Source organism: Camelus bactrianus, chromosome 32 (genome assembly GCF_048773025.1).
Source record: "Camelus bactrianus isolate YW-2024 breed Bactrian camel chromosome 32, ASM4877302v1, whole genome shotgun sequence".
In the NCBI taxonomy this organism is placed as follows: Eukaryota; Metazoa; Chordata; class Mammalia; order Artiodactyla; family Camelidae; genus Camelus; species Camelus bactrianus.
The window spans coordinates 17,992,801-18,019,973 of record NC_133570.1 but is presented as its reverse complement, the minus strand read 5'-3'; the positions used below and the strand labels follow the sequence as shown (position 1 = coordinate 18,019,973).

At 53.6% G+C, this 27,173-nt stretch overlaps 2 long non-coding RNA genes across 4 annotated transcripts; both read right to left on the bottom strand.

The window, feature by feature from the left end:
* Positions 1 to 3,314: 3,314 nt before the first annotated feature.
* On the bottom strand, positions 3,315 to 10,514 carry LOC123615737 (uncharacterized). The gene is made up of 3 exons (XR_006723406.2): positions 10,321 to 10,514; positions 6,155 to 6,313; positions 3,315 to 4,528 (listed from the first exon to the last, which is right to left on the bottom strand). It is a non-coding gene; the product is annotated as an uncharacterized LOC123615737 (long non-coding RNA).
* A 2,527-nt stretch (positions 10,515 to 13,041) lies between these two features.
* LOC123615736 (uncharacterized) lies at positions 13,042 to 19,868 on the bottom strand. Of its 3 annotated transcripts, none has more exons than XR_006723405.2 (4): positions 18,718 to 19,868; positions 16,082 to 16,177; positions 15,521 to 15,848; positions 13,042 to 15,123 (listed from the first exon to the last, which is right to left on the bottom strand). It is a non-coding gene; the product is annotated as an uncharacterized LOC123615736 (long non-coding RNA). The 3 variants fall into 3 exon arrangements; XR_012503559.1 differs by having other exon boundaries at positions 15,521 to 15,845; XR_012503560.1 differs by having other exon boundaries at positions 15,521 to 15,752.
* Positions 19,869 to 27,173: the final 7,305 nt, after the last annotated feature.

Sequence of the window (27,173 nt, the reverse complement as noted above, 5' to 3'; positions counted from 1 at the left end):
CTCCATATTCACAGGCTACAGATTCGGAATCCATCTACAGATTCAACCCTCCTCAGACCAAAAGTATTTGGGAAAGAAAAAAATTCCAGAAAGTTCCAAAAGGCCAAACTGGAGTTTGCCAAGGGCTGGCAACTATTTACATAGCATTTACATCGTCTTTACAATGATTTTCACTGCATGTACATTGTATTAGGTATTATAAGTGCTCTCGAGATGATTAAGGTGGACAGCGGGGAGTGCATAAGTTTTATGCAAACACTACGCTGTTTTATATAAGGCACTTGAGCACCCGGGGATTTTGGTATCTGCAGGGGTCCTGGAACCAAGGCCCCAAGGGTACTGAGGGCTCACTGTATTTCTAGTTAAAAATAATAATATGGTTTGTGACCACCCACTGAGCACTCACCCTGAGCCTGGCATTACCAGCGTGATCTGAGTCTGAGAGCCAAGTCTCACTGTCCCCAAATTGCAGGCGAGGGAACTGAGGCCGAGGCTGCTCCTCTTGTGAGGACAGGCTTGGCCCCACTAGGCCTCCCAGAGGAGCGATCTCCCGTTTCTCCCCGCGTTCATTGCAATTTTGCTCCTGGTGTGTGTGGGCAGATCCAGGCTCGGGGCCCCCTGGGGGAGACCAGACCCAGGCGTTCTCCAGGGGGCCTCTCTCTCCATGGCCCGGCTGGGGTTCCGGAAGCCGGCAGGCAGATGTTTGGTGTCCACAGAGCAGGCCCCAGCTGTGGCCCTGGATGCCGAGGGCTTCCTTGGCTGACCCCATGGGACTGGGAGGGGCACTCTCTGTGACGGGGTTCAGCCCGAGGTCGGGGAGGGGGGAGGCTGGGAAAGCACTTGTGCAGGGGTGCGGGTTTGCAGGAACCTTCTGGATCTTTCTCCCAGGGCTGGGGAGATCCCCAAGACCCCCGCGCTTCAGTCTTCCAACACCCACGCGTGTTGGGGTCACTCTGGGGCTGGCTTCCTTGGGCCAAGCAGAAGGTCCCAGCTGGCTGGCTGTGTGACTGGGGAAGGTCACTCACCCTCTCTGGGCCTCAGTCACCTCATCTGTCAGGGGGCTCTGGCCAGCTGGATCATCTGTCTCCCACAGCTCGTCCTGCCCCAGGGGCCTGGACGCACACCCAGGAGGACAACCGGCCCCTTACTCCACCTTCCCCAGACGCGCCCAGCCTGTGGACCTGAGAAGGGTGTTTCCCCTCCCTGTGCCAGCGCATTGCACCCATGAAATGGGTTTGCTCATAGTGCCTGCCTCGGGGGTTATGCAAAGCTCACAGCAGGACCCTTGGCACATGGTCTACACTGAATAAATGGGAAATACAACCTGATGGGGAAGCCTGCCCCCAAGGGTGTTCAACAGGGGTGGCTGGGTGTGAGACCAGGCCCCAGCGGTGCTGGGTTGCAACCAGGTGGCCTCAGTTTCTCCTCTGTGGAGTGGGGCCACAGTAACTCCCGGCTTCTGTGAGGTTATAGAAACAGGGCAGAACAGCAGGGCAGGGATCCTAAAACCTCCTCCCTTCCCCTTCCCTCCTCCTCCCCCTCCCTCTTCTTTGCCCCCTTTTCCTCTCCCCCTCCCCCCCTCCCCAGTGGAGCCCAGACCCCCGGGGAAAATGGAGAGGGGACATCAGCAGTGTCCTGCTCCTGCTGGGGGGGAGGGCACTGCCCAATGCAGGGGGCTTCTGAGGACAGGAGCCTCAGTGACCTCCCCACCCCTGCAACCCACACGAGCCCCCTGGGTTGTCTTGGTCCAGGTTGGAGGGGAGTGCGAGGGACGGCCCCTGTCCCCTCCCCACTGCCCTTCCTAACAGGCGGAGACCTCTCACCATGGGTGTCTGATTCACCTGTACGGCAGGCTTCCCGGCCAGGCTTCCCGGCGGGGCGGGGGAGTCACGGAAGTTCCAGGTCCGCCTTAGACCTGTCGCTTCACCTCTCTGGACTTCTGTTTTCCCACCTGAGAAACGGGGGTAGTGAAATTTGCCTTTGGGAGGGCTGTTGTTATGAGTGAATGAGACAAAGTTGATTCTGGGAGGTTCTCAGGGATCCCAGGCGTCTAGCTGGGCCCAGAGCTTCGATCAGCATAGAGGGGCATCAGAGGTGGCGGCAGTGCTGAGGGTGACTCTTTGGGGGTCCGGGTGCCAGGGGTGACAGCCTTTTCATCTCTAAAGCCTTCTTCTGCCCGAAGCCTCTAAATGACATGCCTATTGGGGCCGACTTTAAGTTTCCCAAAGTCGAGGCCCTTCTCATTACCCTACAGACTGAAGAGCGAGGACCACCACGCAGCCCCGGCCCCCGTGGGGGGCGGTCTTGGAGCCGGCTGGCGCTTTCCTCCTGGGGGAGAGGTGGGGGTGGCATGTGTCAGGTCTGCTGTGAGTTTTGGGTGACTGCATCCACTGGCCTGCCCTCCAGTTGGGGGCTGGTGCATAGGATTTGAAATAACCCACTCTCAAACGTCAGTACACCCAGGAATCCCCCAGAGAGTGGATTACAGTTCTGGTTGTGAGTCAGCAGACCGGGCTCTCGGATTGGCAGGGCCCAGTGCAAAATGACGGCATGCGATCCTTGTTCTCAAATTGTTTAAAAGAATCTCACGATGTCGAGAGCAGAACATTTAACTCAGCCAGGGCCCCGTGGGCCTGCACAGGTGCCACGCCCACGATTTCCAGCAAGATCCAGGTGAGGCTGCTGATCCCGGTCCCGGGTCACACTGGGAGGAGCCAGTCTGGGGTTTCAACGGCAGCCCCAGAAGTTCTCAAAGCTCAGCTGGTGTCGCTTCTGGTCCTCTGCGGTGCGCTGTGAACTCAGACCACCAGTGTGGCCTCTCCGGGCCTCAGTCTCCCCAACTGGAAAGTGAGGGGCTCAGATGGGAGAGCCTCCAAGCTTCCCCTCCGGCACCCTGTTCCCCCACGAAGCCCCCAGATTCCAGGCCAGGATCAAATTACCAAAGTCACCTCATTCACCCTGCCTGGCTGGAAGTGATTTGGAAACAAAGCCCACGTTCCCTCCCAGCCTACCCATTTCCCTCCTTCCCGAGCCCCCACCACGCCTGCAATTTCCTTGCCAAACCAATGTCTCAGAATAAATAAATGGCGAAACCCTGGCAAGCAAATAAACAAGCACATCCCCGCCACACCCCAGCAAGTCCCTCCTTGCTCCAGCGGCTCTCAGAACAAGCGTCCTGGTGACAATGTCAAGACATCAGGGGCCCTGCCAGAGGAGGAGGAAGGGGGTGCTGGGGGGGGCTGGAGAGGCCACTTGGAATAAGACAGAGGTCAGACCCCTGAGAAAGGCCAGCCGACTTTAATCCCATAATGGAAGTCAGGGAGGATTCTGCCTTCGAAGGCTCCCAGCGGACTTTTGTCGTGGAGGCAGCACGCACTGTACACGGATAAAGTGGCTTTTAGAACTATTAGAAAGTGGGTGTGCTGGGAATGGAGAGGAGGGGGTGCCCAGGATGGGAAAATTAAAATTCCGCTCCTGCCGAAGGTTTCTGGGCTCCAGCTCGCCGCACAAGCATCGATCTGTTCCAGCACTTGACTTTCAACCATGACAAAACTGTGGGCAAATTAATTGTTCACCAGGATATTAAGCATCAGACTCCATTAATCCTTTCTGAGCGAGATGCTTGCTGAATACTAATCGGGAGGGTTCCGGGCTGCCAAGGGGTGTTTTTTCCTGCCCACCGAGGCCCCACCGGGTCCCGCCTTTCTCTGTCTCCCCTGGGTGTGGGTGCCAAGGGGTGAGCCCCCTCCCTCTCCCCCGAACTACCTTTATTTCCCTTTGTGGCAGAGGACAGAGCGGGGACAGGTGGGCCCAACCTGAACCGCCCCTCCCCCGCCTGGGCGTCTGCTTCCAGGGAAGCCGGGGGACCGGTAGCAAGATTGTTTTATGCAAATTCCAATATCTGTATGCAGGCGCGGCAGTGAGGATGAACACAAGAAATAATTACCAAATTATGCACGTTGAGTTGGTTTTCCTGAATCCCGAGCCCTTTATAAAGAGAAAGCGAAAACACAGACACATGAATGTATAAAATGGGCAAACAGCCCGTGGCTCTGGTCACCCGAGGTGAGGTGGGCTGCTGCTCTGACTGAGGGTCTCCCTGTGGAGTTGGAGGGGGAGTCCAGGGCAGGAGTCAAGGGGTCCGGGCTCTAGGCTGCCACTCATTGGCAAGGAGCCTTTGAGTAAGTCACTTCCCTTCCTGGGGCCTCAGTTTCCCCATCTGCAGAAGGGGAGTAAGGCAAGGGATCTGCCAGTGCTGTGTCTTGCCATGTGGGTGGACGTGTGATGGGGGGACACAAGGAGATCCAGGCGGGGCTGACCAGCCTTGCACAGCAGGGCTCTGTGGGGACAGGGAGGACCCCGGGGACATCCCCTTGCCCTGCAGTTTCCCTTGGCTTGTTGTCAATGGCAACATCCTTCTTATTCCAATAAAGTTTCATGCTGTCAGCTCATCTCAGGTTTAAAATTGTTGTCCCATTTCAATGACTGCTGCTCAGAAACGGAGAGGCACCTAGTCAAAAATCACGTCCTGTAGGAGACAGAAGGACAAGATGACATGTCTGTACACCCATCCTGGGACAGTTCTACACCCTTCCCACCCTGAGCTGCCTCTCCTGGTTAGCTGCGGCTGCTGCTACTTGCTTCCCTCCCACGTGGAGAGCTCAGTACTGCACCGAGCAGGGTGAAGTTCTTGCCTCCTACTGTCTCAGCTCTTCCTGGGGCATCCTGAACACAGGATTCACCTGGGGTCGGACCCCAGTTTAGAGACTCCCAGATCGAATCACGAAAGGAAGCTAGGATAAGCTCCACCTCTGTGGCCGCTGTCACCCCCAAACCTCATGGAGCACTTTGTGTGAAGCACTTTCCATGCATCATCCCACAGGCCTCTCACAACCACTCCGTAAGGAGGTCCTATCATGATCCTGTTTTCTGGAGAAGGAACCTGAGGCTCAGAGAGGCCAAGCCACTTGCTCAAGATCACACAGCAAGTCAGTGACAGTGCTGGGGTTCAAATCTGCATCTGACTGACTTCAGAGCCCACTAACTATACTATAGATGTAGCTTATCTCCAGTGCCTCTTTTCCCCTTCCCTGGAGGGTGGGGGGGCTTTCCTTGCCCCACCCTCCGAACTCCCAGCGGCTCCACTACGCCCCCATCTCTCCCACGATGCCTTCTCTGACTGCAGTGGGCACAAAGAAAAGCCTGCCAACCACTTGCTGACTGCACGGATATTTATGCCTGTGCAAACACCACACAAGGCTTCTGCATGATTTGGAGCTAAATGCAGTGTGACTTAATTAATGCACACGTAACATGCAGAATATTACACCTATTAGAACTCACAATTAACACTCCAGGGCCAGTGCTGCCACCATGTCCCATGACAAAGGCTCTGAAATCACCCCTGTGCTGAATCAAGAGCTCAGCAATACGCCTCTCCCTACCCATGCTCTGTCCACTTGGCCTCTCGGCTTGGGTTTCCCCTCATCTTTTTTTATTTATTTTGGTTTTATTTGTTATTTTACTTTTTCAGCTTTATTGAGATATCATTGACACATAACATTGTGTAAGTTTAAGGGGTACAACATAATGATTTGATGTATGTATGTACTGCAAAATGATTACCACCATCAATTCAGTTAACGCATCCACCCTCACACAGTTCCAAACTTTTTCTTGCATTCCCTTCCCTTTTTCTTTTTTAACTTTTCTGTGTTGACTCTCCCAGCTTAGGCAATTTGGAGTCATTACATATTAAAAATGATTATGTATAAAACTTTACGTTATTCGTTATATTACATATTTTAAAATTCTGATTTGGAGGCATTTTGTGCATCAGAGTTTCTAAGCTGCCAGGGGTAATAGGTCATCAAATATTTTTAATTTCTTGCTTTCCCAAACCTGAAGAGACTAATTTCTTTCTTGTTTGATTGTTTATAAGAAAGAAAAAAGTCATCTCTTCCAGGGAGCACCCCCTGATTGTTTCAGCCCTTTTGGACACTTTTCTTCACTGATATCTTCCAACATTTAAGATGTTATAGGCTCCATGAGGGCAGGGACCCCATCTGTCCTCCCTTCACCCCCCCAACCCCACGATATCCCAGAGGGCCTCAGCTCTCCCAGTTGTGAAATGTGGTCCAGAAAACTTTTCTACCTGTTCTTTGGGGTTGCAGGGAAGAAGGAGCAAGATGTGGGCATTATGCAAATCTGCAGCTGAGTGTGATGCCGTGTCTTCTTTGTGTATCCGTCTTTCCATCTGTCAAATGGGCATGCCAACACCTTCCTCGAAAGCTTGGCCTGAGTGTCGAAGGATCTGCCATCACACATAAAGAGCTGAGCCTGGTGCCCAGCGCTGGGGTAAATGACCTCATGCCTGCAGTATCGCACAAGTCAAGCATCCTCTACCCCTTCCCAAAGCATTTGTTGAGCATCGACTTTGGGCGAGGGCTATTTTGGAGATTAAGGTAGACTCGATCCCTTGCTTCAGGAGATTTCCAGTCTATTTGGGGTTGATGGACACTAAATCCACAAATAAACAAATACATGGATGATCCTGGCTCACTGTATAGGTTAGAAAGAAATATCTGATGACAAGGTCACAGTGGTGAGTACAGTCTCTTTCTTGGGCTGGTCAGGGAGGGCTTCCTGGAGGAGGTGCCCCTTGAGCAAAGGTCCAGAGAAAGGGAAGGAGTTGACAAGTGACAAGGAGGATGAACAGACTCAGGAGGTAGATGCCCTGCCATATCCTGCCCTCCCAACCCCCGTGAGCTGTCCAGATGGCCACAGGAGCACGTTGGGTCTGAATGTAGGGCAGGAGAGTAGTGTGGGGAGGGACAGCCTCCCCTGGGGGTAAGCAGCCCTCACTTGAAGGCAGAGGAGGGCTGGGGTGCAAATCCCCCACCTTCCTGGCCCATAGGGTGGATGACCTGAGATGTGTGTTCTACGCAGTCTCCCAGAGGCCCCAGCACACCTGAGCCCCAGGTGCCCTGAGTGGAAACCTGCTCTTTTATGCAGCCTGCCTTGGCTGCCATCCCTTCGTGCCTTCCCAGTCTCATTACCTCCATCCTCTGTGGGTGCTTCTCGGGATCTGCTTCCAGATAAACTAGCCCTGGAGTGGTTATTGCAGGGTCTGTAGCTGAAGCCTCCCATGCAAAGACCCTCAGGAGTCAGGGGGTGGCAAATGGCTCTGGGCCTCCAGCTCGGGGTACCCCTGGAACCCTCCTGATACCCTCCCCTCCGTGGTCCCCTGGACCTTCCTGCCCAGGCCGGGGGCGGGATTAGGAGGGTCCCCAGAGCTGCGAGTCAGATCCCTCCCCAGACACTGTTTCCAAAAAGGATTAAATAAATACGTCCAGTGGGAGGGGGAGCCCCGGCTTTCACTGCCCGCTGGCGGGAAATTAAATAATGTTCATTTCTGCCGCTGTGAGCTGGAACACGGCTGGCCGAGCCGCAGGGCCCGGCCAGGAGGCGGCCGCGATTGGCAGCTCGTGGCAAGCCCTAAATCAGAGGAGCCGATGAAATTTCTAATAGCGGGAGCACGACTGGCATCGGCGTATAAATAAAGCTCCCCTCTTGAAAGGCAGCTTATTCCAGCCTTGCCGCCAAGGATATTAAGCCCGGAGGACTGGCGGCTGTGGCCAGGCTGGACCCAGGCCAGAAGCCAGCTGGGCTGGGGAGGCATGAGTCCTTCCCCGGCGCAGGTTCCGCTGCCCCCACAGCATCGCCTGGGCTGGAGCCCCTGGGCGTGCCCAGCCCTGAGCCGGGTGGGTGCACGTTTCCAACGTGAGGGTGTTAATTTGCAGGGCAGGTTTGATCATTCCCATTGCCCAGGTGAGCAAACGAAAGCTCAGAGGAATCAGGTGTCCTGCCCAAAGTCACACAGCTAATAAAGGGTCGGTCCCTTTGTGTGGGTCGGTGGGAGAGAGGGAGGGATTCAAAGCCACAGCTCCTCACAGCTGTAAAATGGGCCCAAACCACCCTGCCCGGGATCTGAAGCCCTGCCCAGGCTGGCCTCGCCCCACCTCTCTGTTCTGCACTCAGGCTGCTCCCTGCAGGGTTAAGCCAGCCCCATCCCTGCTCCCGGGGACCCACAGTCCCGTGGGGGTGGGGCAGACCTGTCTACTGATAACCCTCGCGGTCTCTTCAGATTGGCTCCAGTCTACTGAGCGATTGAGTCCATGGAGTCTGGAACCAGACTGCCAGGGACTGAATCCTGTCCCCACCACACTGGCTCTGTGGTCTTGGGCAAGCTACCTAAACTCTCTGGGCTTCCTTATTTGTAGAATGGGGATAATGGTTGATGTGAGAATTGAATAAGATGTTTCATGTGGAAGGCTTGGCACAGGTCTGGTGTGAGTGCCTCATAAGCATGTACTTTCATTTCTCACCATTTATCCACCCACTGTCCATCCATCCACCCACTCATCCACCCCTCCGTTCATCCACCCACCTATCTATGCATCCATCTACCCATCTATCCACTATCCATCTGTCCAACCACCCATCCATCCATCTTTTATCAATCTGTCCATCCATCCACCTTTCCATCCATCTACCCATCCATTTGCTGCTGTAGCCAAAGTGCCCAGCACATAATTGACGCTGTATACAATTTAATTTCCTATAGTTAGACATGTCACTGTGTCGCCAGGTACTGCGAGCACTGGCAGGTACAGGAGAAGCATGGCAGGTGGAGGTCCCTGCCCTCACGGATGCTCTGGTCTAGAAGGGCTCAGGAAGATATTGAACAAGTCTTCACAGAAATAACAGTTGTCAAAGAGGGGGTGTTCAGGGCTACACACGTACAACTGGAGGCCCCTGGTCCACTGAGGTTCAGAGAGGACTTCCCGTAGAAGGAGTCACCTTTCCTAGGGCCTGTGTGTGAGAGGAAGGGCTTCCAGGCAGGGGCCCAAGCCAGGCTGATCCTGGGTTTGCTGCATTCCAGCCGCTGCGTTCCTCCCAGGAGGAAGGGCTCACGCCAGCTGGGGGATGTTCAGTCCACCGGCTGAGTAGGGTGCATGTCTCAGCTCAGCAAATTCTCCCAAGAGCCCCAGGAAGGAGGAACACGGGTCTGCTTAACAGAGGAGGGAGCTGGGACTCCGTGGGTTCAACACAGCTGTCAGAGAAGGAGCTGGGTTCAGACCAGGAGCACATGCTGGAATCTGGGCTCAGCCTGTCCTGCCTGAGGAGGAGGTGGGCCGATGGCAGCGGGTGGACGGTGGCAGTGGCACCAAAGAGGGGGCAGGGGCGAGCAGACCTTCCCCTTCTGTCCTTCTTGGGCAGAGAGTGTCCGCTCAGGCCTGGCTACTGCCAGGACAGATGCTCTGGTCCCTCTCGCCTTCTTTGTCCTTCCCCTATTGTCTCTGGATTCTGGTTCCATTTCACAATCTGACTTCACACGGCTCGGCCCTTTTGTGCAAACTGCAAAGCCCTTTTCTTTGTGATTATAATTTTTTTTTTTTTGAATCCAAAATCTCTTGACAGGAAAATCGGTGCTTGAGTTTGGAGAAGTCGGTTTCCTTCTCCATGCGAAAGCCATTACGGGGCTGTCCGGGACGGAGCCCACGCATGTGTGCGCACAGACAGTCCAACTCCCTTCCCTGCACCCTGGAAAAGTGTGTCCAGCTGTCAGCCTGGAGCCGGCCCGGCCGGAGGTAATGCAAACCAGGCCGCTGGGAAGCACATTCTTTAATCAGGACTCAGGTCCCCCCGGCCCTAGTCCTGCTCCTATCAGGTGCCTGCTCCTTCCTTCGGGCTGGGGGCTCCTTCATGGCTGCAGATACAGCCCAGGCAGGGGCCTGGGGGGACCTGGGGGCAGGAGGGATGTGGGGGAAGCTTCTTGGCTGGTCTGGGCCCCTCCCAGTTGGCACGGCCGTGGAGCTAGGGCTGGGGGGTCGGCAGAGCCGTGCTGATGCAGGTGAGGGCGAGGGGCAGAGGGCATCCTCTGAAGGTGAGTGTGGGGAGGGGTGCAGGGGAGAAGAGAGGGGGTCTCAGGAGGAAAAGGGAGGACAGGGAGAGAAGGGAGGCTGAGGCAGGGACAGTGGCATGGGAAGGGAAGTGGAGAATGGAGAAAGGAAGGCGGGGGTGGGGGTGCCAAGGAGAGAGAGAGAAATGGAGGAGACAGGGAGAGATCCAGGAGGAGAAGTCAAGGATTAAATGAGGACGTGAAGACACACGGAGAGACATAAACAGAGAGAGAAGAGCAAGTGAGGGCGAGAGGCAGGAAAAGCAAAAATGATCCCGCGCTGGTTTTCCAGCAGTCTACGGGGAGGCGGCTGGAATCCCTGGGCCCGGCCCCAGCCAGGCGTGGGTTTGACTCACTTCCAGGATGGGTGACCTTGGCGAGTTTCTTCCTCGGCCCAGACCTCAGTCTCCAGATCTGTAAAATGAGCCGCCGGGGCTGCGGTCCCCGAGGCTTCTCCAGGGAACGCCCAGGAGGGTGGAAACCGGGTGGGAAGAAGGGGGCGGCTGGGATCGTGCCGTAGGCATGGCCTATTTCTCAGCCCACGAGCTGCAGGGATTTCTCGGCCCCAGAGAAACGTGTTGCAAGGCCTTTTGCGAGAAGTTTGATTTCTGTGTTTACTTTGGTCCAGATCCAAACGCCCAGCAGCTAGAGACTAGCTGCTTACAAGGCCAACAAGATTGCGTGTGTGCGCGTGTGTACGCGTGTGTGTCAGTGCATTCACACTCACCAGAAGGCAACCCCCCTCCCAGGCAGGACTCCACAGCACCCGGAGTCCCCCAGTGTCCCCGGGGGGCTGGATTCTGGCCCCACTCGGGAGTCCCTCTCAGGCTCCCAAGGCTATTGCTGACGCTGACGGATGCCCAGGGTCCGCTGTGGCCCAGGCAGGCCTCTGTCATCTCCCACGGGGACCAGCAAAGAGAGAATCCAAGTCCAGGGGGGTCCTGAGGCTGAGGAGGGCAGTGAGATGATGGGAAAGGGAGCCTGAGGTTGGTTGGGGCCCAAGTCACTGTCCCAGCTCTGAGCACCTTGTCCTCATCCGTGAAATGGGCCCCCCAGGTCTCTCTCATGAGCTGCTGTCCAGACGAGTGCAGCAAGACCAGCCTGTCTGACCCCCCATCACCGCTCGGCCCTCCTAGTGCTGGTGCCTCCACCTCTGGCTGTGAGCCGGGACTGCATAGGGACCACGCCTGTCTGGCTCGCCTAGTGACCCAGTGCCCATGCCTTCCAGCTGCTGTCCCCTTCCTCCCGGTCCCGCCCTGTCCAACGATGTTCGTGTCTGCCTTGACCTGGAGCCCTCAGGCCAGGGGTTTTATCCCAGCCTCTTCCCTGTCTCTCTGCGAGACCACGGAGGCAACACTTGGGGCCTTAGTTTCTCCATCTGTGAAATGGGTCTGCGTGTGCCTTTGTTGCCCACCTCTCCGGCTTGTAAGGAGGGTAAGGGAAAGGGGCGCTCTGTCTGAGGTCAGCAGGACAGGGGTCTTGTTCTTGCCGCTTGCAGGAGCACTGGATCAGGAGTCTGAGGGTTGGGGTCTGTGCTCAGATTGGCGATACAGGCGTCAGTTTTCCCGTCTGTGACTAGCCCGTCTTGCGGTCTCTCCCTGCATCCAGTTCCCAGTGGTCCCCGGGCTCCTGACTCTGGCCCCACGGCCCCGGCTGTCATTATGTTCTCATCTCCCCACTCTGTCTGGTCTCTGCCTCTTGCCTGCCCCCCATTCATCCCTTGTCAGAGGTCATGGTGGGGGAGGGGCCTTCCCTTCCCGCCTGGTGGAGCTTTATCTGTAATCTAATGCTGGCCCCAGGGACAAGGGTCAGGGGCACTCTGGATGAAACAGGAGGCAATCGAGGATGAGTCCTGCAAGAGGGAGCTGGGGGGAGGGGAGGTGGTGGTTGGAGGATCTGGGTCCACTCCCTCTCTGCTCTGTGAAGGCCCCTTGGGGGAGCAACTCCAGGCCCCTCTGCATCAAAGCTGGGGAGCCTTGAGCAAATCATTTATCCTCTTGAAGCTTCAGTTTTCTCCCCTCACAGTAGGGGAGGATCCAATGAGCCCTAGTACTCCTTACACGGCCAGTCTACGGGTTCTCGGCTCTAATGCTCCACCAGCCACTCTGGTGACTGCTGAGAACACTGAGGCTCAGAGAGCCGAGGTCCAGGGCAGTGGGAGGGAGGGCGACCTGGGATTTAAAGCCAGTTTTGTGTGTCTCCAGGGCCACAGCAGACAGGTGGAAGTCAAATGTTAAAGTCCTTTCCTGCAGGTTCGGGAGGAGAGTGAGTTATCTGCCACTCACAGATAAGGGCTCTCCTCCGGGCGGCCGGACCTCCTCCTTGCGGCAGTTTGCAACTTTCCAGAGAAGGTGGCACTTGCAATATTATTCATGAGGGAGTTTTATAGAAATTACCAACATGAAAGCGGCAGGGAAGGGCATCTTTGGCAGCGGGAACAGCACACGCAAAGGCACAGAGTCATGAATCAGGACGGTGTTTGCAGAGAAGCGGGTGGTAGTTCTGTGTGCAGGAGTAAAGGATGCTTGAGGGAGTGAAGTAGGAGTACGCATCTGAGGAGGTGAGCCAGGCCGGGGTGCATTTCTGGCTCTTGATGGGTAGTTTTAAGCAGATTCTCTTTTCGAAAACTCTTCCTGGGGGTGGGGATGGATGGGTACACAATTGGCAGGGACAAGTCTGGATGGGGGAGACTAGTTCATAGATTTGTGGTTGGACGATTAAACCAAGCATGAGAGCCAGATGTTCAGGTGAGATGAGTCCGCGTCCAGAGATGTTTAAGGGTGGAGTTTGCGGCACAGCACCTGTAAGGGAGAAGGGTAATAGAGCAGGGAAAGTTGAGGGTGATGTCCAGACCTCTGTCTTGGGCAGCTGGGTGGAGGGTGGGGGCATTCCATGAAATGGGAGGAGGGTCAGGAGGCAGTTTGAAGGCAAAGAAAGTGAGCTTAGCTGGGCACGTGTCACACCTGAGGAGTTTGCAAGTGTATCAGTTATCTATGACCACAATAATGCTGCATAACAAACAGACACTAGCTCAGCAGAATTCAGCGATCAACATTTATTCAGCTTGTGTGCTTCGAACTGGGCTGGGCTGATCTTATCTGGAATGGCTCAAAGTTCTGGATGGGGCTGGCTGCCAGCTGGTCTAGGTTGGCCTCACCTGGCATGACTGGGGAACTTGGCTCAGCTCCACATATCCCAAACTCCCACAGGCTAGCCCCAGCGTGTCCTCACGACCTTGGCAGAGATGCAAAAAGCCCAATCATGCAAGCACTTTCCAAGCCCCTGCTGGCGTCACATTTGCTAGCATCCCATCAGCCAAAGCAAGTGGCTGAGCCCAGAATCAGAGGGGGATGGGGCTCTGGAAGTCATTTGGTCACATGGATATAGAGAGAAGGAAAGATGGTAGCCAAGAGGGGGTGTCAAATCAGCCACGTGGAGAAACCAGAGGGCGGTCATACATCCAGGACTGGAGACTTGAGGCTGTTGACCATGGACAGTCCCTGAAGCCATGGGAGGGGAAGGGTTGCCCAAGCCAGTGGTGTGGCTGGGACAGAGCTGGACACCTGGGTGAGCCTCTCCTTTTGTGCCACCCCACAACGTTCCCAACATCCTCTGTGTCTCATGGGAGTGAAAACCTCAGAGCTCAGACAGCCACGAGGCGTCACGTGGCCCGCATCAGTAGGTGCTCAACAAAAAAAGCAGCAGAAGGAACATAGCTGGGCAGGCCGAGGGATTAACCTCTTGTGTGGCAGCAGCTAAATGCCAATGGGAATGGTGGGATGCCCGTCAGACCCAGAGGCGCCCCCACCCTGCCGAGGAAGCGCCCACCCCAGGTCTTGCTGTGAGCAAAGATGGTGGCCCATTTTCAGACCAGAACGGCATCTGACCTGAATGAGTTCACTAGTTGTCTCCAAGATTCTAGACCCTTCTGCGCTACCTCATCCCGGCCTTCCGACAGTCCCAGGGCGATGCAGCCATCGTGCTCCCCGACCCCTTCCCCTTTGCAGCTGGAGAGACTGGAGGTGCAGCCAAGCTCACAGGGGCTGCTCAACGGCAGGCCTTGGAGTCTCAACCTCAGCTCTGCCCGCAGCAGCCCCCGCCCCACTCTGGGGGGTTCCCTCCTTCATGCTGCGGCACGGGGTCCGGGCTTCGGCGGGGGAGCGTTTAGTCAGGCGGCTTGCCTGGCTGACGACCCCCCACCGAGCCACCCAGCCCTCCCCCTCACCAAGACTGAGTCCCTCGGAGGAATTTTTTTTTTTTTTAAAGCAAGAAACAGCAGGAAAATCTCTCTCCCGCTGCTTCTTGTATTTCCTTTATAGTTTCCTTTGTTCTATATTTAATTTTTTGTTTTAAACCCGGTTGAAGAGAGATGGGCAAATCACCGATGGTTATTGATTTATTATTTATGACGAATCATACATTGCTTTAATCGCGTCTTCTGTGCCTTTCCTATTCTACATACTTGAAGGACAACCCAAGGAAATGGTCCGAGGCGTCAGAGGCGCCTGTTTATTTCTACACTGCAACCTGTTGGAAGAAAACTAGACACGTTTTGGGGAGTGTGCTGGCTCCTAGCTTTGCTCACAAGGGTAGAGGTGAGACCCTGGGCTGGCTGAGTCAGGGGTGACCTCTCCTTGGTGACGTGGTGGCCCTCGGGCGATACTGAGGGATGTCACGATGCTTCTGGCTAGTCCCGTGGCTAAACGGCCTCAACATTTGTCTTTGCTGGTTACCCTGGCCTCTTTCCTTCCAGTTTGTGTGGACACCCAGCTCCCTGCCACACCTCCGGTGACACCTATGCGAAACCGCAGGCAGCTTCCAGAATGCTAATACCTATAATAATGACCAGCAATGCACCTGGTCTGTTGGGAGTCTTTGGTTATAGAAAGTAGAAAATCCAGCTCAAAGTGGCTTAAACCAAAAAAGGAAATTCTTTGGTTTCCAGAGCTGAAAAGCATTGTGTAGATAGGCTTCAGGTCGAGTTTGATCCAGAGGCTCCCTTCATGGTGGTGGGACGCCACCTCAGCAGGCCTCATATCCTCATTCTGCACCCAAGAGGCAGGGGGTGACCTCTGGTAACCCTCACTTAAGAGAGGAAAGTCCTGTCCCAAGTCTCAGCACAATCTCCTTCCATGGCGTGACTTTCTCTGTACTGATCTCTGCATTTGGGAGAATGGAAAAGGTTGATAGATTTAATCCAACCAGGCTTCATCCTTGGAGTAAAGGGTGGAGCCAATCCCACCTAAACAGGGCTGAGGTCAAAGTGGGAGGGAGGGGTCTCCCCAAAGGAAAACTCTGAGAGCTGTTGGTGGGACAGGAGGTACCTACAGGGACAGCTGTTGGCAAAGCCCCTGCAGCCGCCAGGCCAGCTTGGCTACTCTGTGCCGGAGGGCGGGCGGCCCGGTCTTACCCTGTCCCGCTCCCTTCTCCCTGCCCTTGAGGGGTCCCGCCACATGGCTCCCTACTCCTCCCACCGCCATCTCCCCACCATCTCCCTCCAAACGCCCCCAGCTGGTCCCTCTGCCTCCTCTCACCTGACGCCTTTCATTTTCTCACCTCCACACAGTTTCCGCTGCCCTTGCTCTTAGCTTTCCCATGATCTCCACCTTTCCAAAGGTGTTTCACTCCTCAGAGTCCTGCTCAGATGCCACTTCCTCCGTGCGATGCATGTGGAGAGATGCTCGCTCTGGGACTCTCCAAACACAACCTTCATCCCAGAACGTGGTCCTCACAACAGTGGGCGTTTGTCTGTCTGGTTCACTGTGGTGCCCTGTGTCTGGGATCCTGCCTGGCACAGGGGATGTACCCAAGAGACAGTGGATGAATCCGTGAGCAAATCCCTTTCTCCCCCACTGCACCATCAGCTTCAGGAGGGCAGACACTACTGGGAAAAAGGCACAGCAGAGATGTTCAAATCAACGGACTGGGCTAGAATCCTGGCCTCCCCCATCTCTTAGCTATGGGACCCTGAGCAAAATACCCTCTCTGAATCATTCTTTCTAGATATGCAGAATGGCAATAATTAGACTTCTCTGGACAACCGCATAAGACCTAGTCCACCCTGGCACAGCCCTGGTGAGACTGAAGGAAAAGAGCCAAGGGCCAAGGGCACCTTACCTGGAACAAAGGAAGAAGTTTCTGATGCAGGGTGTGCATCTTTTAGAACCAACAGGGCCACGGACACCCCCTTGCCAGGATTGGTTTGCACATGTGCTGAAGAAAACAGTGTTGAAATATGGTGATTACAGGCAGCCAATCAATTAGCCCGTGTTCAGGAATCTGATCATAGCAGTCAATCAGTGATTGCTAATCTGCATATTTAGTCAGTATCATTAATTATGCATCACGCGGCATTAACCCCCATCACATGCATGTGTGCGTGCTGTGGAACAAGCCTTCGGGTCCTGTCTAGGGGAGGATGCTTGAGGAAGCTGCTGGCATGGTGTGTGTTTTGGGGTGGGGGGCACCTCTCACGTGGTGGCAGCCGGTTGGCATGGAGACAGATTGAGTGCTGTCTGCACTGGCCACAGAAACTGGGCATAGTCTGGCTCTTTATTTAAATCTGGGATTGCAAACTGGTGGATGGCAGGACTGATCCAGCCCGCTGTTGGGTTTTACTTGACTTGAACAATAGTGGAAAAAAAAGGCTATAATGCCTTTAGTGTGGGCCTGCCAGTTTGCCATAGTCCCCACTCCTCCTTATTGCCTCATATGCCACCTGCTTTACTCCCTAAGTTTCCTGCCTGGCCCCTGTGGGCATTTGAATTGGAAACGAAGAGATCAGGGGTTCCTCATTTTAAAAATGATTGTCCCCCTACGGAATCATTTTAGACATTCCCTTCTACTTGTCTCTTCTCCCCATAGTGACATTTTAATACCACAGATACATTGGATATCTGTTTATGTTCTGTATGTATATCTGTAGGATATTTTGTCCCCCAAGGAACAAAATTCATCCTTGTTGAGAATGCATCCTCTAAGTTACAAGGTTTCTGTCTGTCTCTGGTGGTTCCCATGGTGGGGTAGGGAGGGGGTTGGCAATGAGGTGCTTTGATCTGTATAATGATTTAATCTGTATAGATGACCCTCCATATTGGCTGCAAGGCTCTCCTTGCTGCTCCTACACTAGCTCCAGGAGGTCCAGATTCCACTCACGTGGCCATATTGCCCCCCACCCCAAGAGCACTAAATACTCAAGACTTGGGTCAAACATCCCCTCCTCCAGAGTCTGGAGAGTTAAAACAATTGTACATGAGTATTTTCGTGTCAGAGAGGGAAGCCTCTTGGGGAGTCGCAATTTTTCAACTTGTATTTTGCAGATGAGTAAATGAAAGCCCAGAGAGGGCAAGGGACTTGCCCCAGCTTGCACAGCAAATCAGGAAGAGGTAATCACTATGACTAGATTTTAAGGCCAATACTTTCCATCCACCCCATTTGCTCCCTGAGGCAGGTTTGTCCACCCTTGCATCATCTGGGCCTGGCACAGAGGCAGTGCTTGTGGAGGTTCACAATGCACAGCAACACATTCAGACATTAAAGGCTCTGACAAGTCTTGCAGGAGAACAAACAATTTTAGTTTTGTAGCTTTTACAAAATTAATAAATTTAATAATGTAGCTTTCCTTGTGTTTGATCACAGACTGGAAAACTTCTAGGTGCCATGTACTAGATTAAACTATTTATAATTTAAAAATAGCCCCAAACTGAAAACGACCCAAAGCCATCAATAGTAAAACAGATAAAGAAATTCTGCTATGGTCACACAACGGAATATCCCACAGCAGAGGAAAATGAATGAACTATAGCTCCTCGCCACAACATGGGTGAATTTCACCGTACAATGTTAAGGGGAAGAAGTTAGACACAAAATAATAATGACGTGATTACTCCTATGATTCCATTTATACAAAATCCAGAGATTGGCAAAATGAAACCATGTTGTTTTCAGGTCTAAAGAAAACCCAGGAAATGATGATCATCAAATTCAGGAGGGTAATGAAATCTCCCAGGGGGCGGGAGGGGAGAGAGGCGTGGAGGAGGTACCGGCAGGTACTTCTGAGATTTTGTTTCTTGTCTGGGGCTTACCTAGGTGTTTGCTTGATAATCATTAAATTGTGCAGAACTACATTTTCTGCACTTTGCTGTATGTGAGTTTTGTTTCGCGATCGAGAGACTGAAACAGCATGTGCTGGCTTTGGCTCTGGGGGCAGGAGTGGAGGCTAGGAGGCCATAGAAGATGCTGCTACAGCCACCCAGCCATAAGACGATGGTGGCCTGGACTGTGGGAGGGACAATTGGGACAGAGAGGAGCAGCGGGATCGCAAAGGGACTTAGCAGATAATTCGGTGACCCCCAGTGTGCTCACTGATGCATTTGGCTCCGGCTTTTAACCACACCCCCCAGGACCTCATCACCATAGTCCTTGGTCATGAGCACTGGGAGGCCAGATGGGCCTCATCAGAGAAAGGATGTGGAGAGTCTTGGAGAACCCCACGGACAGGCAGCCAGGAAAAGAGACAGGGGATCTGAGTGTGAAAAGAGAGTGGGGAAGAGGCCATTCCTCAAAGCTGTCAGCAGGGGGGCCCCTGACACCCCACGTTCCATTAGCCACTTCTCAAGATCGTTTCATTGGCCTATGTGCCCAGGTGGGGTGGCAGGCCGGCCAGGGTGACCTCTGCAGATGTGACCGGAGAGACAGGACATCATCCGTGGAGAGACCTAACCCCGGCCCCCAGGCCCCTGCCCAGTCCGCACCTTCTAGCGCCTTCTCTCCCGCCTCCTGGGGACAGCCACCGTGTTTTCCGTCTGGCCGGCCATGCCTGGCTGTGCTCGGGAACACAGGCCCCTTCAGAGGTGCCCCCCAAGCCGGCCGAGCTGTCCGAGGCCTGACAAAGTCTTGAGGGAAGCGGGCGTCGCAGCCCCAGCTGTGTAAATGTTTTTGGTTTTCCTGCTGAGGCTGGGGGTTGAGCCGGTGCCAAGACAAGCCTCACTTGAGTTTTCTTTGGCAAGGCGGCCCGGCTCAGGAATGTCAGGAGAACTTTCCAAATGGGATGGTTTGTCGGTGGGACCTCAGGCTGAAAGCTGAGCCCTGGGTACACTCTGCCGTCATCTCATTACTGTGTCCCCAATTAGAGTCAAGAGCTGGGCCCTGGCCTGGTCAGATGGGAGCGATTTTCTCCGCTCACCCTCCTCTTCCCGGGAGGGGCCAAGGCCATTCTGGAGGCTCTCGGGGCTCCTCAAGTGAGCATGGTTGGAGGGTGGCTCTCACCATCCAGAGGGTGATGGAGTTTCTGGTGGGAGGAGGCGGGGTGTGAGCGCCATCCGGGCCCAGGATGTGAAGTTGGGAGAAGAGCCCACGGAGTCTCTGCGAGGCGGATTTTTTCTCTCCTTGTTGAACTCCACTTGGTTAGCTGTGACTTGGACCTTCCTCAGTACACCTCACAGAAGAGAAAAATCTAGCACAGGGCTTCCAAAGGCAAACTCCTCCCCGGAGGCAGGCGGATTACTTAAATGAGTGAAGCTGGCCAGGAGTGAGGCAATACGGAGGGGTGGGGACTGGGGCAGACTGGGGAGCTCACGCCTCATCTCCAAGGGTGGAGACTTCTCAGCTCACAGCTGACCTTGGCTCTGGGTGAATGTGATTCTGATGTGGCCCAAACTTCTGAAGTTCCAAGAGAGACCAAAAAAAAAAAAAAAAAATCTGTGTTTTATGTGAAATCCTTCCATCTTGAAATGTTGGCAACTAATTCAATTAGGGAAAAAAATTATTTCTGACAAAGCGCCACATTCACGAAACAAAACACATCTGGGAGCCGGATGAGGCCACCAGACCACGCATGTGTGTGACGCTGGGCTCTAACATCCTGACCCGTGACTGCGAGCTGAGGGGACAGGGGGCGACAGCAACATCAGTCACAACAGCAATGACATAGCTCCGTCTGTGCCCTGGGCTGACCCAGGCATGATGCTGTACCCTCTGCCCAGGCTGAGCTTCGGTTCTCACGTCAGTCTGTTGGGCAAATATCATCACGCCCACTTTGCAGATGGGAAGACTAACGTCTCCAGGAAGGGCTGCAATGGGGTCAGGGTCACGCGATTCATAAGTGGCAGAGCAAGGACTTGATCCCGGGTCTGTCTGACTCCCAGCCCTGGGCTGAAGTCGTGAGATTGGCTTTTTAGCTCCGATGCTCACCACTATTATCAACGTACATCTCCCCCCATGGGATGTGCCCTGCACAGGCCGTGGAGGGGGCGAGGGGTGTGGCAGACGCTGTAGAAGTATGAGGAATACGTAGCCTCTTTTATTTTTTAATTGAAGTTTAGTTGATTTACAATACTGTGTTTGTTTCATGGTGCAGCAAAGTGATTCAGTTACACACATATATATTCTTTTTCAGATTCTTGTCAATTATAGGTTATTACAAGATACTGAATATAGTTCCCTGTGCTATATAGTAGGTCCTTGTTATTTATTTTGTATATAGTAGTGTGTATCTGTTAATCCCATACTCCTAATTTATTCCTCCCCCCACCTTTCCCCTTTGGTAGCCATAAGTTTGTTTTCTATATCTGGGAGCCTGTTTCTGTTTTGTAAATAAGTTCATTTGTATTATTTTTTTTATTCCACATATAACTGACATCGTATGGTATTTTTCTTTCTTTGTCTGACATCACTTAATCTGATAATCTCTAGGTCCATCCATGTTACTGCAAATGGCATTATTTCATTGTTTTTTATTAGTCTCTTCTTTTGAAAATGCCCAGCCTTGTGGGTCTCAGCTAGATGCTACCATTGACTCCATGACTCTGGAATTGACTTTCTCAACTCTAATCTGTGAAATGGGTACAGTATGGACCCAGTCAGAGTCACTAGGCACAGAAGTTCAGGTCGAGGTGGTAAAGCCCTAGGTGGTAAATGCTAGGAGAAGGCCTTGACCATCTTGGTCCCCCCAGGGGCAACAGTGACACTCGTGAAGGTGCCTAGCCAATTTGGGGGGCCAGAGGGCTTTGGGAGAAGACAGCCAGTCCTGTAGTATTGAGGCAAAGTCAGGGTGCAAGGATGACACCAGCTGAGGCTCTGAGTCCTACTCTGTGGGGTCAGGGGAGTCTGGACAAAGGTCCTTAGGGCAACCTGACATTTACAATTTGCAAATCACTTTACAGTTTGCAAAGCCAGGCTGTAAATCCAGCTCTCCCTGCTCTCAAGCATTCACTGGCTCCCCATTGCCTCTTAATGCCCACAGTGAGCCCTAGTTAAAAGTTCCAGTGAGTGGGTGCGCAGTGAGCAAGTAAACACCACACACGCACAGGTGGCCTCAGGCTGCCGGGGTCCTTACCCGTCCGCCTGGTCATGGCTTCAGCCCCATGTGCAAGGTAGTTTGGATGCAGTTGGGTGGGCAGAGTCCAGAACTTGGCATTCTGGTAGAATCCCAGGGGGATCCAGGAGTTGGGGATGTCCAGTAGAGAGGCCAAGCCAACCCAAGTGCTGGCTTCTTGGTTTTATTTTGGTCCCATTTCGTGATGAGAATTCCTGCTGGGAGGGTACCTTTGTCAGCTGGAGCTGCTGTAACCAAAATACCACAGACTGGTGGCTTATAAATGGACATTAATTTCTCACCGTTCTGGAGCTGGGAAGTCCAAGATCAGGATGCCAGCATGGTCACGTTCTGGGGGGAGCCCTCTTCCGGGCTGCAACTACCAGCTTTTTGCTGTGTTCTCACGTGGCAGAGAGCGAGAGAGGACGCCACAAGTTCTCTAGTGACTCTTATAAAGTCGGTAATCCCATCAGGAGGACTCCACCCTCATGACTTCATCTCATCCTAATTACCTTCCAAAGGCCCCACCTCCTAAGGCCATCCCATGGCGGGTAGGGTTTCAACATATGAATTTTCGGGGGGGTCACAAACATTCAGTCCATGGCAGTGAGCTCCCCTCAGGCCAGGGGTGAATACCAATCTCGACAAAGACAAACACAATAATTTACATTTCTTGAGCGTTTATTGTATGATATGGGCACAGTGGAACTGCATTGGATCCCTCCACCTGCCCTATTAAGTATGCCCATTCTGCAGAAGAGGAAACTGAGGCTCGGCGTGACATCACATAGTGGACAAGTGGTGAAGCCAGAACTTGAACCCAAGTCTGTTTGCATCCAATTGCTGCTTTTAGGAACACACCCTGTTTACCCACAATCCAGGACAACGAAGATGTTACTGCCACACCCATCTCTCAGGGGCAGTGGGAGAGGAGGTCCATCCACAGGCCCACAACGGTGTGGAGTGGACCTACCCTCCCAGCCCTACCCTCCCACCACCCCAGCCCCCTGCCATGGCAGGTTCAACCAGTGGTTCCCACCCACCCATTGGATGAGGTTAAAGGCTGATCAGACGTGAACTTCCCACCCAGGAGTGTCGCTAAGGGCTCCCTGAAGCCCCCAGGCCCAGGGTGTACAGGGTAGGCATGCAGCCTCTCCCTGGGGGCTGTTTCAGAGCCCAGAGCCCAGCAGCCTCCAGAGGTGGGTGATTTGGAATCAGAACACATGGCTCTTCCTGGTATATAATGAGCAGGGAGTGAGCTGATAGATATGCTAATTTCATTATTCATGTACATAATTACAATCTAGAAGTTGGCAGCTTTCTAGGTAATGACAGGAGGGAAGGGGAAATTTACCTAACTTTTGTAATATATGTGTGGTATTATTTAACTCTTAAATTAAGATCAGGGACCTAATTCATTGCACGAGGCCCACGGATGTGAGGCACTGAGGAAGAACTTTCCGGTATCTCTCCACCGAGGAATCCTCCCTTCCTTCAACAAATCTCCACCGTGTGCCAGGCCTTGTGCCAGCCTGAAGGTTTCTATGGTGATGGTAGCCTGGTTCCTGCCCTTGGCATCTCACGGTCCAGGACACAAATTAGTGTAGGAAGTTTACAGCGCAGGGTGAGAGAGGCAAGATGGAGGATGAGCAGAGAGTCAGAGAGGGCTTCCTGGAGGAGGAGGCATCAGCACTGGTCTTGAAAGGTGACGAGTAAGAGTTGTCCACGCTGAGAAGAGAGGAAAGGCATTTGAGACTGGTGCAGGGGGCATAGCTTGGGCATAGGCCAAGAGGTGAGCCCGTGGGGCATTTTTGAGGATGCTGGGTTGGAAACGGGGGTGGGGGGGGAGGGCTGGTGTGTGGTTGTGAGAGTAGGCCTCTCCAGATTCAAATCTTAAAAGCAGACATGCTCGGCCTCACTGGGTCACTGGGAAGCCCAGCGTGCCGGGGGCTGATGTGGTGGGCCCCACCTCCCCCCTCACTGATAAGGCCTGGGAAAGGGCAGTGGGAGGAGGGCTCTTTGAGGCCCGTTTGCTGCCTGCTGGCCCCTGGCAGGGCCCCCAGCTACGAGAATCGGGACTCAGGCCTGGAACAGCCCTACAATGGGCCAGTTTGGAGCCCAGCCCTCCAAACTGGGCAGGGGCATGTCCTGGAGTGGGGCCCCTGCAGTCCCCAGCAGCCCCTGAACAAAGCCAGCTTTGGGTTTTCACCCAGCTGGACGTGGGGTCTGCAGAGGGGCCTGGTCCCAACGGGGGTGTGAAATTCTTGATTAGGGCCGGCCGGGGCCTGCCCCTTCCCCGACGCAGCTCTTCCTGCCCCCTCCCCACGCTGGGGGAGAGGGAGCAGCTGCACAAACACAGGCTCAGGCAGGGAGGCGGCCGGCATGTGAGATGCTGTCTGTCCAGCAGCCCCACACCCCACACTGGCGCCCACGGACGCTTTCCTGGGAGACTCTGCCACGTGTGCGGCACTTGTGAGTGTGTCCCGTGGCCAGGGAGGGTGGGAAGGTTACCGCGTGAGTGTCTGTGCTTGCGCGTGTGGGCGGAGGCACGTGCCGAGTCTGTGGCCGCGTGTGTGGAACACATGTTGGGATATGGGCATATCCGCTGTGTGTGCACGTGAATGTGTAAATGCAGATGACTGGGAGTGTGCACGAGCGGCAGTGTGTGCACTAAGTCCACGCACGTGTATGCGCGCCTGCACACAGGCAGTTGTGGACGCGCACATGCAAACACCGGAGGTGTGGCACGTACGCACACGCGTGATGGCACGTGTGCGTAATAAGTGGACCCCATGTGTGCCACACGTGTGATCACTTTGGGGGTGTGTGTGTATAAGTTAGGCTGTGTGCATGCGCATGTGTGTGTGCGTGGAAGGCATAGGTGTGTGATTGTATTTTCTGTGTGTGCATAAGGTATGGGTGCACGTGGGTGTATGGGTGCACGTGGGTGCATGTGTGAGATTGTGTTGGTCTGTGTCTGTGTGTATGTAGAAATTATGGGGGTGTGTGTGTGATGTGCTTGCACTGCAAGGAGAAGGGGCTTGTTTGGAATGTCATGGCAGGTGAGGGTCTGAGTCAGGGTTCAGGGTCCGAGTGACAACCCAATGGAATGTCCCCTGCCTCCCAGGATGCCTCCTGCCTGTTCCCCACTCCCAGCCGCTAGCATCTCCCCCAAGGCCGCAGTTCCTCCCTCTGGCTCGTCCTCCATGGCTGCGTTCCTCAGAGGGAATGCTTTGTTTTCCCTTCAAGTCCATCCTTCTATAATTGTTTCCATGTATTTCCCTTGATTTGCAGTTTGCATTTCATCTCCGCCCCACTCCGCTCCGCTGCCCAGGACCTAGCTCAGTTCCAGGACCACAGATGGAGGGCCCGTCAGCTGGGCCAGGCAACGAGGCTAGGTGAGGACCATGGGGCACCAGGCACCAGGTCACCAACGCCTCTTCAGTCTCCGAGCCCTCCCAAGTCTGCTGGAAGGCTCAGACTTTTATATGAAGCAGCAGGACCCTGGGATTCATTACATCCACTGCTTAGACAACATGTGTGCCTGAGGCTCACAGAAGTTGGGTGACTGGCAGAGCCCTCGGGAACCCCAGCCAGGATGGGAACCCAGATCTGACTTCCTAATCCATGCCCCGTCACTCCTTGTGGACCCCTTTCCCTGCACCCTTCCCGGCCAGGCCACCCTTTCTCCATTGGACCTTCTCCAGCAAGGGGGGAGGATTCGGGAGGAGTCTGCCGTCCTCCAGGTGAAAATGGAGACCAAGGGAAATTTATATGATTCCACTTTCCACTTCTTTCTGGATCCCTCATCGAGCCAGTAATGTATTCCCCCTTCTTGCTAACACACTTTTTAAAATGTTAATAGACTGTAAATTACTTTTCTTTTTATACTTCTTAAAATAAGCGTTTCCTCTTGTAGATGGCAAGGCGACACTGGAGTTCCGGGCTTGGTTTTATTACTGTCGAGATGAGATGGACTGGAGAGAGCTCATACAGCTTTTATAGGGACTATTTTATTTATAAGAATTTTCCTAATGTCAGATGGATGTGACATGCCTGGTTTCCTTCTGCCCGGTCATGAGAGAAGATGGGAATTTAGCATGGCCAGGGCCCAGGCCAACATTTCTTCACCTTGGAAACTCCAGAATTGTAGAAGGAATCTGTTCTTTAGCAGCCCAAGTGCAATTTTCTTTCAGTTTCTACTTGCACACTTCTAGTGATGGGGAACTCACTTCCTACCAAGACAGCCAATCACCAGTGAAAGCTCCAACTTTCCTACATTAATATCACGTACTGGTCCTGTCTCTGCTCTCTGGAACTAAAGAGGATCGCACCCCTATCCCCATAGAACACTCAGGAGCCTTCCAGGAATTTGAAGGTGGTCACCATGGCCACCATGCCCCATTCTGGGTCTTCATTTCTCTGCATGCGGTAGCTCCCTGGCTCTTTAAATATATCCCCCTCACTTCATCATCTCACCCACCCTCCAAAACGTATTCAGAATTTTTTTCTCCAAGGTCAGAAGGATTATTTTAGCTTCTCTTAGTTACCAAAACCAGTATTTCCCATTAGCAGTCCTGGAAAATCCGAATTCTGGTCATGTTGGTAAGGATTGCATGCTCAAATGAATTTTGGGATTGCTGGCCTAAAGAAATAGAAACAGATTCCTTTGCAGCAGGACTTATCAGAGCCTTTATATGATAAATATACATGGTGACTCTCCAAAGTGAGTACAACAGGCAGCATATTACAAACTGAAGTGACCGGAACCATGGATTTGTGAAAGACATCCCAGAGGGTATGTGTACCCAAAACTGTTTAGAAATGCTCCAGGGTGGTGAATTTCAAACAAAAGAACAGTGCCCGTGAACTCATGGAAAACCAGTGTGTTGGTACTGGCATAGCAATTTCCAGTGGTGGTTTCTGCTTTACTGTGGCCGCCTCAGAACGGCGCTAGTGGCAGTCGACTTAAGGATGGAGGATTCTCCGCGTGGTGGTGGGCACCTTGCCTCTCCTGCTTCCAGGTTCAGTTTTCCTGTTGTGAATAATGAACCAGGTAAATCTGATAGCCTTTCATGGTCACCTCCAAGCTCTGACCTTCTGGGAAGCTACGGTTTGGGGCAGGTGAGTCTGGACTCACGGGGCAAGTCATGATAGAAAAGGTACCCAGCTCTGTCATGTATTACCTATGGGACCTTGACAATGACTTTGCCTCTCTGACCTTCAGACTCCTCATCTATGATCTGTGATTTATTTCAGAGCCTTCTTTGCAGGGCAGGTGGAGCCCAAGCCCTGGCACAGAGGAAATGCTTGAGAAATGCCAGAGGATCATTCACGGCTTTTAAAAGACCCCATCTGGTGTCATCTCCTTTGGAGCATCCTCACTCTAGCCGGGCTCAACTTCCTGCATCACCTCAAATGTGCCAAGCCTGCCCTTGCCTCAGGGCCTTTGCACACACTGCCTTTTCTGCTTGGAACACACTTTCAGGCTGTATCTTCATGGTACATGATAGATGCTGAATAAATAATGCCTGAACTGCTGTGAGGTGAAGGTCTGGACATATCTTCCCCTCCCCGAGGCCACCCAGCTCATGCCCACAGACTAGCAAGGCCTGAAATCTGCTCTTGTCCTGCCTTGAGAGAGCAAGAAGGCCCTTGCACACATCCACCCACAAATGCCTGTTACAGCAGCTCTCAGGAAGCCCTGGGGCAGGAAGGACGTTGGCTGGGGATTGGCAGTCACACACCCTGGCCACCCAACCCAGCCCACGGCCCCTGCCAAGTGCAGGTGATGTGATCAGGGCAGACTGCTGGTCCGTTTTCCAGGTGCCCGTGCTCGCCACCAACTTAATCAATCTTGAACAATTGGCCACAGGCTTGTTTCCTTCAAAGTGA